The sequence below is a fragment of the Tupaia chinensis genome, unplaced genomic scaffold (assembly GCF_000334495.1).
Source record: "Tupaia chinensis unplaced genomic scaffold, TupChi_1.0 Scaffold143654_1, whole genome shotgun sequence".
Lineage (NCBI taxonomy): Eukaryota > Metazoa > Chordata > Mammalia > Scandentia > Tupaiidae > Tupaia > Tupaia belangeri.
The window spans coordinates 654,100-664,008 of record NW_006203502.1 but is presented as its reverse complement, the minus strand read 5'-3'; the positions used below and the strand labels follow the sequence as shown (position 1 = coordinate 664,008).

General features: G+C 42.0%; 3 pseudogenes; 1 reads left to right on the top strand and 2 right to left on the bottom strand.

Moving 5' to 3' along the window:
• Nucleotides 1-361: 361 nt before the first annotated feature.
• LOC102488086 (nucleosome assembly protein 1-like 4) lies at nt 362-1,699 on the bottom strand (annotated as a pseudogene).
• Nucleotides 1,700-2,654: 955 nt separating this feature from the next.
• Nucleotides 2,655-5,200, bottom strand: LOC102487662 (40S ribosomal protein S6-like; annotated as a pseudogene).
• A 3,780-nt stretch (nt 5,201-8,980) lies between these two features.
• The window catches only part of LOC102498461 (adenosine kinase-like), a 2,693-nt pseudogene continuing 1,764 nt past the window's right edge, over nt 8,981-9,909 (top strand).

The window sequence follows — 9,909 nt, the reverse complement described above, 5'->3', positions numbered from 1 at the left end:
ATTGCAAAGACTATGTAGAGGAAATGGTATAAGGCCTGAGATGGTGCTGGAACTAAACCTCCTATTTCTGAACGCATTTCAATTGCCACTGTACAAGTTAGGCAAAATAATATGGAAAAAGTTCAAATGAAAACCATGCACTTGACAACGAGTAGATGGTGCTGGAACTAAACCTCAAATTTCTGAACGCATTTCAATTGCCACTGTACAAGTTAGGCAAAATAATATGGAAAAAGTTCAAATGAAAACCATGCACTTGACAACGAGTTAGATGTAATAAGCACTGTCGGTACAGTTGTGCCTGCAGGCCCGGAGCCCTGATAGCTGGTCTATAAGGCAGCCATCATCCCTCAGGGCCTTCTCACTGCTGTTTACATTCCACTAGCTGACTGGGTTCTTCATTAGGATTAATTTCAGCATCATACTCATCTTTCCCTTCCTCATCACCTAGTTCCTCCTCTTCTCCTTCCTCGCCTTCTTCAAAATTGTCAGCATCCTCTATGTCCTCCCCCGTGAAGTAAAGCACAGCCTGCAGGACAATCCGCTCACAAAAGAAGTGTCTAGTTTCATAATCAGAGGCTAACATGAATTCAGAATTTTTATCCAGTGACTCTCTATCTCCAGATGCTGTCAATGGACTGAAGTTGGAGAATGACTCATTGGGCACTTGTTTAGTGGTGGTCCTCACAGTGCCCCTGCTCTTGTGCTTCTACTTTTTTCTTGATGGTTTTGACTGTAACATTTTTTCCCTTCTTCCAGTCAATAGTATACCTGTCACAGTCAGCGATTTCAGGGCCTTCAAAGGAAAAGGGATTGGTCTTATCTGGCTCTGACTTCATCTTGTAGGTGTTTGTCAGGACAGAATTGGTAAAGTAGTCATCAGGTTCAAAGAAGAACTCTAATACAAAAGACATAAGTTGTCCAGGGTCTGAACATTTCCCTTTAATATCCTGCAAGTATTTCAAGATTGGTTCATCATATTCCTGGACTAATTCACTTAGCATATCTACATTTCTAAAGATGGTAAACCAGAACTCTGGAAATCCTTTGGATTTGGCTCTTTAGCTATTGCTGTTTCTTTTTCTGCTATGACTACTTTATTTTTATGTCTCCAGCCAATTTGTCTTCCTCTTCATTTTCACCGTGCCATTCTGATTCTGCATCTGTTGGCTCAACATCACCAGTGATAAATTCTCTTGCTAAAAAGAGACTGGTATGGGACCAGCAGGTGGCATGGTAGTTAAGGTGCTGGACATTCCCACATGGCCAACTGAGGTTCGAGTCCTGGACCTGGTGGCATACTTGCTCACTTTCCTTCTCTTCTCTCTGTGCGTCTCTCACTGGTCAAATTAAAATGAATGAATGAATAAATAAAATTAAATAAATAAATAATTTTTTAAAAAAGAGACTGGTATAATGCCGCACATTTTCTAAGTCATGGACTTCTTCATAGAACTTAGCTTCTATATGAGCACATCTCACTTGAAGTTTCAATGCATTAATTCTTCTTTTTACTGGATTAGGTAAAGTTTCGATGTAGCTAGAAGGAGTGTGAGAAACAGTCCAGTTGTTTCTGTAAAGCTGCCAAGACTCGAGGATTCTGCATCACCTGATCTGTGAGTTTTTCTGTATTACTTGCATTTTTGGCAACTTCCATAAAATCCGAAGGAACTCCATCTGAAAAACTGTTATCTGCCATCTGAATTCCAATGGTGGTTGACTATGTGGGAGTTCAGTGATGCAATCACTACACCATCTGCTGGTCCCTTAAATTTTCTTCTTAATTGAATCAATGGTCATTCAGGAGCGTGCTGTTTAATTTCCATGTATTTTTACAGTTTTCAAAGTTCCTTTTGTTAATTATTTTTAGTTTATTTCATTATGTTTAGAAAATATACTTGATATGATTTCAATTTCTTTTTAGAGAGAGATTTTTGCTTTGGACACATGCGCTCACCTGAGAGACAGAGACAGAGAGACAGAAAATGAGAAATCACCCTCCAGAGAGGGAGGACCGCAATCCTTTCTCCTCAGTTCTCCACTTGGGATTTTGGGAACACATACACATGTGCCCAGTATGAGTTTCAAGCCACTGGGTCCAGGATTCAAACCATGGTCAGCCATGTGGGAGTCCAGCAAAGTAACCATTATGCCATCTGTTGGTCTCATGATTTCAGTTTTTAAAAATAGGTGGAAACTTGTTTTGTGGCCTTACATATGGTCAGTCTTGGAGAATGGTCAATGTGCCGTTGAAGTGTATTCTGCAGCTCTTGGGTGAAATGTTCTATAAATGACTATTAGCTCCTCTTGGTCTATAGCACATTTTTTTTTCACATAAAAATTTTTTGGTTTATTAATCCTCTCATGAAAAATTCACACAATCACTGCAGATAGTCCTTGCAGAATCTTTACTCCTTCAACTTTTTGTCAGCACCAACACTGGCCTTTGCAGTCCCCCTGACTTTCTTCATTCTTTTCTTGTGTTTCTTTCACTGTTTTCTTGATCACTTTTCTTGTAGATTCACATATATGTTGCCAAAGGACCACTCCATATTTTCTAAAAGGCCTGGAGAACATATATCAGGTGCCTCTCCTTTTTCCCTTTGTATTTGTCATTTTGGTTAATTACTGGAAGATGGCGGTTCCCAAAAATCTTATTTTTGACTGGATTCAGACTTAGAAGTAGAAGCTCTCAGAGAGGACAGCCTGCATCTCTTCGCAATCTGTTCTTGGCATTTTTCTTTAGCCTCCTTCATTCTCTTGGCCAAAAGTTTAGCATGCTCTGCTGCCTGTTCCTTATTTTTCTTAGTACGTTGTTTCTTTTTTATTCTTTTTTTTTTTTAAGAGGTTTTTGCTATAGGGTACGTGCGCCCACCAGACAGATAGCAGAGAGAGACAGAGAGACAGAAACCGAGAAATCACCCCCCAGGAGGGATGGCCACGCCGCAATCCCTTCTCCTCCATTCTCCTCTCGGGATCTTGGGCACACACGCACACGTGCCCAGCGTGGGTTTAAGCCACTGGGTCCAGGACTCGAACCACGGTCGACTACATGGGAGTCCAGTGACATAGCCATTACGCTAACTGCTGGTCCAGGTACATTGTTTCTTGAGAGCAATACGCTGGCGTTTGTGTTGCAGAACACGTGGAGTCACAAGATGCTGAATCTTAGGTGCTTTGGTCCTAGGTTTCTTACCTTCTTTATTTAAGGGCTTTCTTACAACATATTGGCGGACATCATCTTCTTCAGAGAGACTGAAAAATTTTCAGATTCTGCTAGCTCTCTTAGGCCCCAGGCGACAAGGCACAGTAGTATCAGTCAGTCCTGGAATATCCTTCTCTCCTTTTGTAACAATAACCAAGTTGAGAATGCTCAGGTTGGCATCCACAATGCAACCCTGAACAGATTGCGCTTTCTTTCTCCAGTTCTTGGTCTGTAACAGGAATGTCCCTTACTCAGTAGCAGGCGGACAGGCCATGGGTCAAAACACCCTGCTTCATGGGGAAATCTTGTTTGTCCTTTCCACCACTGATTCGGACTACATAACACTTCCATTCTTCACCCAAAGCGTCAGCAGCAACTTCTGTGGTCATACTTTTCTCATAAAAAGTACGAAGTCTAGGACCAGCAGTTCGCGTAATGGCTATGTCGCTGAACTCCCATGTAGTCGACTGCGGTTTGCATCCTGGACTCAGTGGCTTAAAACTCACATTGGGCGTGTGTGCCCAAGATCCCGAGAGGAGAATGGAGGAGAAGGGATTGCGGCGTGACCATCCCCCTTGGGGGATGATTTCTCACTTTCTGTCTCTCTGTCTCTCTCTGTCTGTCTGGCGAGTGCACGCACCCTATAGCAAAAACCTCTCTCAAAAAAAAAAAAAAAATACAAAGTTTGCGTTGTCTACTTCACTGAGTTTCTGGCAGCCCATGGCTGGGAAGGAGATATTCAGCTTCATCTTGAAGCAGCTGACCTCCTCCAAGTCGCCACATAATCCAAATGGGTTCTGATCCCAAACACAAAGATGACTTCTGGTGTGGTCTTTGTTAGTTTTTCATGAATTTCTGTCTTAGGTACTGTTGCCTTCCCGAGGTGAAGGACATCAATGACCATTTGTTTCCTCTGAAGTAGTTGGTTGGTCATGAATTTCCTGGTTTGGATAGTTACTTTGTCATTCATGTTGGTGGTGCTATAGCACATTTTAATTCTGATATTTCTTTGTTGATTTTCAGTCCAGATGATTTCTTACTACTTACAGCAAAATACTGAAGTTCCCAACTATTGACATTATTGTGTTGAGGCCTGTCTCTCTTTTTAGATCTACTAATGTTTGCTTTATATATTCGGATGCTCCAGTGTTGGGTAGATATATATTCACCATTGTTACATCTGCTTGCTGAATTGATCCCTTTATCATTATATAACATCTCTTCTTACAGTTTTAGACTTAAAGTCTATATTATCTGATATGAATATAGCCATTCCTGTTCACTTTGGCTTCCATTTTTGTAGAGTATCATTCTCTTTACTTTCAGTCTATGTGTCTTTATATTTTTAAGTATTATTTTATTTAACTTTATTTATTTATTTAAATTTGACCAGAAAGGGACAAAGCAAGAGAGAGCAAGAGAAAATGAGAAAGCAAGCCACCAGGTCTGGGACTTGAACCATGGTTGGCCTTGTGGGAATCTAGCAACCTTAACCACCACGTTACCTGCTGGCCCCAATCTATGTATCTTTATTGGTGAATTGAATTTCTTGTAAGCAACATGCAATTGGTCTTGTTTTTTATTTTACTATAGGGTGAATGAACTTGCCAGAGAGAGTCAGAAAGAGAGATAAAGTGAGAAAGCACCTCTCAGCAATGACAGCCACACCACAGTCCCTTCTCTCAGGATTTTGGGCATGCACGCACAGTCCTGCCTGGCATGTTTTTCAAGCCACCCAAATCCAGGACTCAAGCCACACAATTGGTCATGTGGAATCCAGCAGGAGAATGGAGGAGAAGGGATTGCGGCGTGACCATCCCCCTTGGGGGATGATTTCTCACTTTCTGTCTCTCTGTCTCTCTCTGTCTGTCTGGCGAGTGCACGCACCCTATAGCAAAAACCTCTCTCAAAAAAAAAAAAAAATACAAAGTTTGCGTTGTCTACTTCACTGAGTTTCTGGCAGCCCATGGCTGGGAAGGAGATATTCAGCTTCATCTTGAAGCAGCTGACCTCCTCCAAGTCGCCACATAATCCAAATGGGTTCTGATCCCAAACACAAAGATGACTTCTGGTGTGGTCTTTGTTAGTTTTTCACGAATTTCTGTCTTAGGTACTGTTGCCTTCCCGAGGTGAAGGACATCAATGACCATTTGTTTCCTCTGAAGTAGTTGGTTGGTCATGAATTTCCTGGTTTGGATAGTTACTTTGTCATTCATGTTGGTGGTGCTATAGCACATTTTAATTCTGATATTTCTTTGTTGATTTTCAGTCCAGATGATTTCTTACTACTTACAGCAAAATACTGAAGTTCCCAACTATTGACATTATTGTGTTGAGGCCTGTCTCTCTTTTTAGATCTACTAATGTTTGCTTTATATATTCGGATGCTCCAGTGTTGGGTAGATATATATTCACCATTGTTACATCTGCTTGCTGAATTGATCCCTTTATCATTATATAACATCTCTTCTTACAGTTTTAGACTTAAAGTCTATATTATCTGATATGAATATAGCCATTCCTGTTCACTTTGGCTTCCATTTTTGTAGAGTATCATTCTCTTTACTTTCAGTCTATGTGTCTTTATATTTTTAAGTATTATTTTATTTAACTTTATTTATTTATTTAAATTTGACCAGAAAGGGACAAAGCAAGAGAGAGCAAGAGAAAATGAGAAAGCAAGCCACCAGGTCTGGGACTTGAACCATGGTTGGCCTTGTGGGAATCTAGCAACCTTAACCACCACGTTACCTGCTGGCCCCAATCTATGTATCTTTATTGGTGAATTGAATTTCTTGTAAGCAACATGCAATTGGTCTTGTTTTTTATTTTACTATAGGGTGAATGAACTTGCCAGAGAGAGTCAGAAAGAGAGATAAAGTGAGAAAGCACCTCTCAGCAATGACAGCCACACCACAGTCCCTTCTCTCAGGATTTTGGGCATGCACGCACAGTCCTGCCTGGCATGTTTTTCAAGCCACCCAAATCCAGGACTCAAGCCACACAATTGGTCATGTGGAATCCAGCCACCTAAAATACCATGCTACTAGCTAGGCCCTTGTTCATTTTTTTAAAAAATCCATTCAGCCAGTTTATATCTTTTAATATGGGAGTTTAGTTCACTTGTATTCAAGGTTATTTCTGTCTTTTATTTTTTTAATGGTTTTCCATTTCTTTTGTTCCTTTCCCTCTCTATTATTGTTTTTCTAATTGCCAGAGGGTAGGTGCATGAGAGGGAAAGAAAGCACCCCGCAGTGGAATGTGATGATACCCCAATCCTTTTCCCTCCATTTCTCCTTCTCATCAGGATTTTGGCTATGCATTCACATGCACCAGGCATGTCTTTCAAGCTAACGGGGTTGTGATTTGAACTGTGATCAGCCATGTGGGATCCAGCTCCCAACGCACAGCCCTTAACTACTGCACTATAGGGCTAGCCCCTCTGTTTTTCTTTGTGATTTAGTGTTTTCTTTAGTGTTAAGGTTTGATACCTTTCTCTTTCTCAGATGTGTATCTGCACTATCAGTGAATTTTATACTTTAATGGTGTATTATAGGCCCTACAGTCATCTTCCTTCATTCCTTCCTTCCTTCCTTTCTTTCTTCCCTTCCCTTTCTCCTCCTCTCCCTTCTCTTCCTCTCTCTTTCCTTTTCTTTTCCTTTTTCTTTCTTTTTTTCCTACTTCTCCAAATGAGTTATTTCAAAAGACTTGTCTTTAAATTTTAAAAAAATCTTTTTCCTGCTTAATCAAATCTTTCGTTGAAGCTATCAGTTGTATTGTTTTATTTTCATTGAATCCTTTATCTCTAAGCTTTCTGTTTGGCTCTGAATTATGAAATCTATATTTTTCTCAAATGTTTCATGCAGACCCTGTACTGTTTTTCTTATTTGGTTGAATTGTCTATCTGTATTCTCTTGTATCTGAGTTTCCTTATGATCACTATTTTACATTTCTTTTCAGGAAATTCATAGATTTTCTTCTTCTGTGGAGTCTGTCAATGGAGAATTATTGTGTTCCTCTGTGGATATCATGTTACCTTGCTTTTTCATATTTCTTGTGTCCTTACATTGGTATTTATGCATCTGGTAGAACAGTTGCCTTTATCAGTTTTATAGGATTGCTTTCATGGTGACAGGCTTTCTCCTGTACGTGGGTCCTAGGATCTTAGTTGAGTAGAATGTTTTGACTTTGGTTCCAGGAAAATCCAGTAGTATAGTTTCAGTTCAGTTTCTTCAGCCATAATCAGTGTTGGTGATGGCTGTGAGTGCCTCGGTGGCCTAGACTTCAAAGCTTTATCCACCAGTTGATACCTGGCTTGCCAGATGATTCTGCAGACTAGTAGGACTATAGATATAGGCAAGATTATTAACCCAACAATCCCCAAGCAATAGCATAGAGAGTGACAATGCACGTTAAAAGGATTAAACGGATTAGTAGACTCGCTCCAGCACTTCTGGGTTTGGCATGTGGCAGTGAGAGATTTGCTTGCCTATTTCCATGAATGCAGTGGGAGGGGCCTTTCAGTTGTGGTTGGGGTGACTTACCCACCTATTCTCACAAGACACCATGGGGGCAGGGCCTTGACTGTAGGTGGGGTAGTTCACCTGGATGCTGTCACAGGACATAGGGGTAAGGAGCAAGACCACCCTATTGGCTTTCAGTGCCAGCAGCTACAGGCAGATTCTTTTTGTGGGACATGGGTAACAAGGTAGCTTTGTCTAGTTGTTGCCTGAGTTGGGAAGAGTATAACACAGCTTGAATTCATTCTCTAGGGCAGTTCCCTGGTTGCTCCCCAACTGGGCTCAGGGACTTGTCACGACCTGTGTGGGGAAAATGTGAACCTGAGAGGGAGCGATGGTGGATTGGAAAGAAACATACAGACACACAAGTGGAGAAATGCAGGGATTAGGTAGTCCAGGCTCCTCTAACGGAAGCAGCCATGGCCTTGAGCCATTCCCAGGTTTATTCTTTTATAGGGCAAAGGGAAAGGGAGATGTGGAATGTGAAGCCAGGTGTTTTTCTGTTATTAACTGAAGCTGTGGAGCATCTCCTGTCTTGAGATTCTATACAGGCCTCCTCTTATCTTCCCTGGCATTTTCTAGCTGACAGAGTGTCCTTTAGTTTACAGCATCTTGCAGTGTTGAGTTCAAGATAGTAGGACCTTGCCTCGTTGTGCAGGACCTTGTCTCTTAGTTTAAAGGCACCATTGTCAGTTCAGATCCAGCTGCTCCCTACGTCTCCCCCTTTTGCTTTTTCTAATTGGAGTCTGATTTTTTTTTGTTGTCATTTGTCTTTTGTATGACTGGCCTTACTGACACAAAGCTTCCTTCCACTTAGGAAGGTTTTGCCATGTTAGCCAAGCAGGGCCTTGCTTCTGCTTACCCCAAGCAGGGCCTTGCTTCTGCTTATCTTTGCCTTAGTTGTTCATTACAGTTGAGACTTGGGACACTGAACCCTTGCTTCAATGAGGGCCATGTTGACAAAGCAGGGCCTTGCCTCAGCTTATCCTTACCTAAGTTGTCTGTTACAACTTTGTCTTGCTTTGTGTCACTCAGGTCTAGCCATTTTCTACATCTTTTCTCCCCCTTTTTCTAATCAGAGTCAGTGGAACTGGATGGTAGTTGCGTGGAGTCCTTGCCAGATGATCCTGCAGACTAGTAGGAATATAAATACAAGCAAGATTAATAACACAACAATCCCCAAGACATACTATATAGAGTGACAAAACAAGTTAAAAGGATTAGTGCTGAGCCAAAGAGGGGTAGGAGTGCGAATATGGCAGCTGCTGAGGAGGAACCGAAGCCCAAAAAGCTGAAGGTGGAGGCACCAGAAGCGCTAACTGAAAATATTCTCTTTGGAATGGGAAATATTCTCCATGACATCTCTGCTGTAGTGGACAAAGATTTCCTTGATAAGTATTCTCTGAAACCAAATGACCAAATCCTGGCTGAAGAAAAGCACAAAGAACTGTTTGATGAACTTGTGAAAAAAATTCAATATCATGCTGGTGGCTCTACCCAGAATTCAATTAAGGTGGCCTTGTGGATGATTCAGCAGCCACACAAAGCAGCAACATTTTTTTGGATGCATTGGAATAAATTTGGGGAGATCCTGAAGAAAAAAAGCTGCTGAAGCCCACGTGAATGCTCATTACTATGAACAGAATGAGCAGCTGACAGGAATTGGTGCTGCATGCCTCACTGGTGACAACAGGTCCCTTGTAGCTAATCTTGCTGCTGCCAATTGTTATAAAAAGGAAAAACATCTTGATCTGGAAGAAAACTGGATGTTGGTAGAAAAACAAGAGTTTGTTATATTGCAGACTGTCCCAAGCGGGGGGGACAGCTGAACGGGTTTCCTGAGTGAAGGAGTGAGAGCCGGGGCAAGCAGCGTAGTGTTACAGCACGGAGACGACAGCGTCGTCTGTTTATTGTGGGCAGCATGGGACAGCACAGAGACGACGCAGTGTCACAACTCTTAAGGGTCGCGTCGTCTACTGTGAGCAGCACGGAGACGACGCGGTATCACAGCTCTTCAGGGTCGTCCGGAGACGATGTAGTGTTACAGCTCTTCAGGGTCTCCCAGGTCGTCTGGAGACGATGCAGTGTCAGCTCTTCAGGATCTTCAGGGTCGTCTGGAGACTGCGCGGTGTTTCAGCTCTTCAGGCTCTTCAGTTGTCGTCTTCCTGGTCGTCGTCGTCGTCT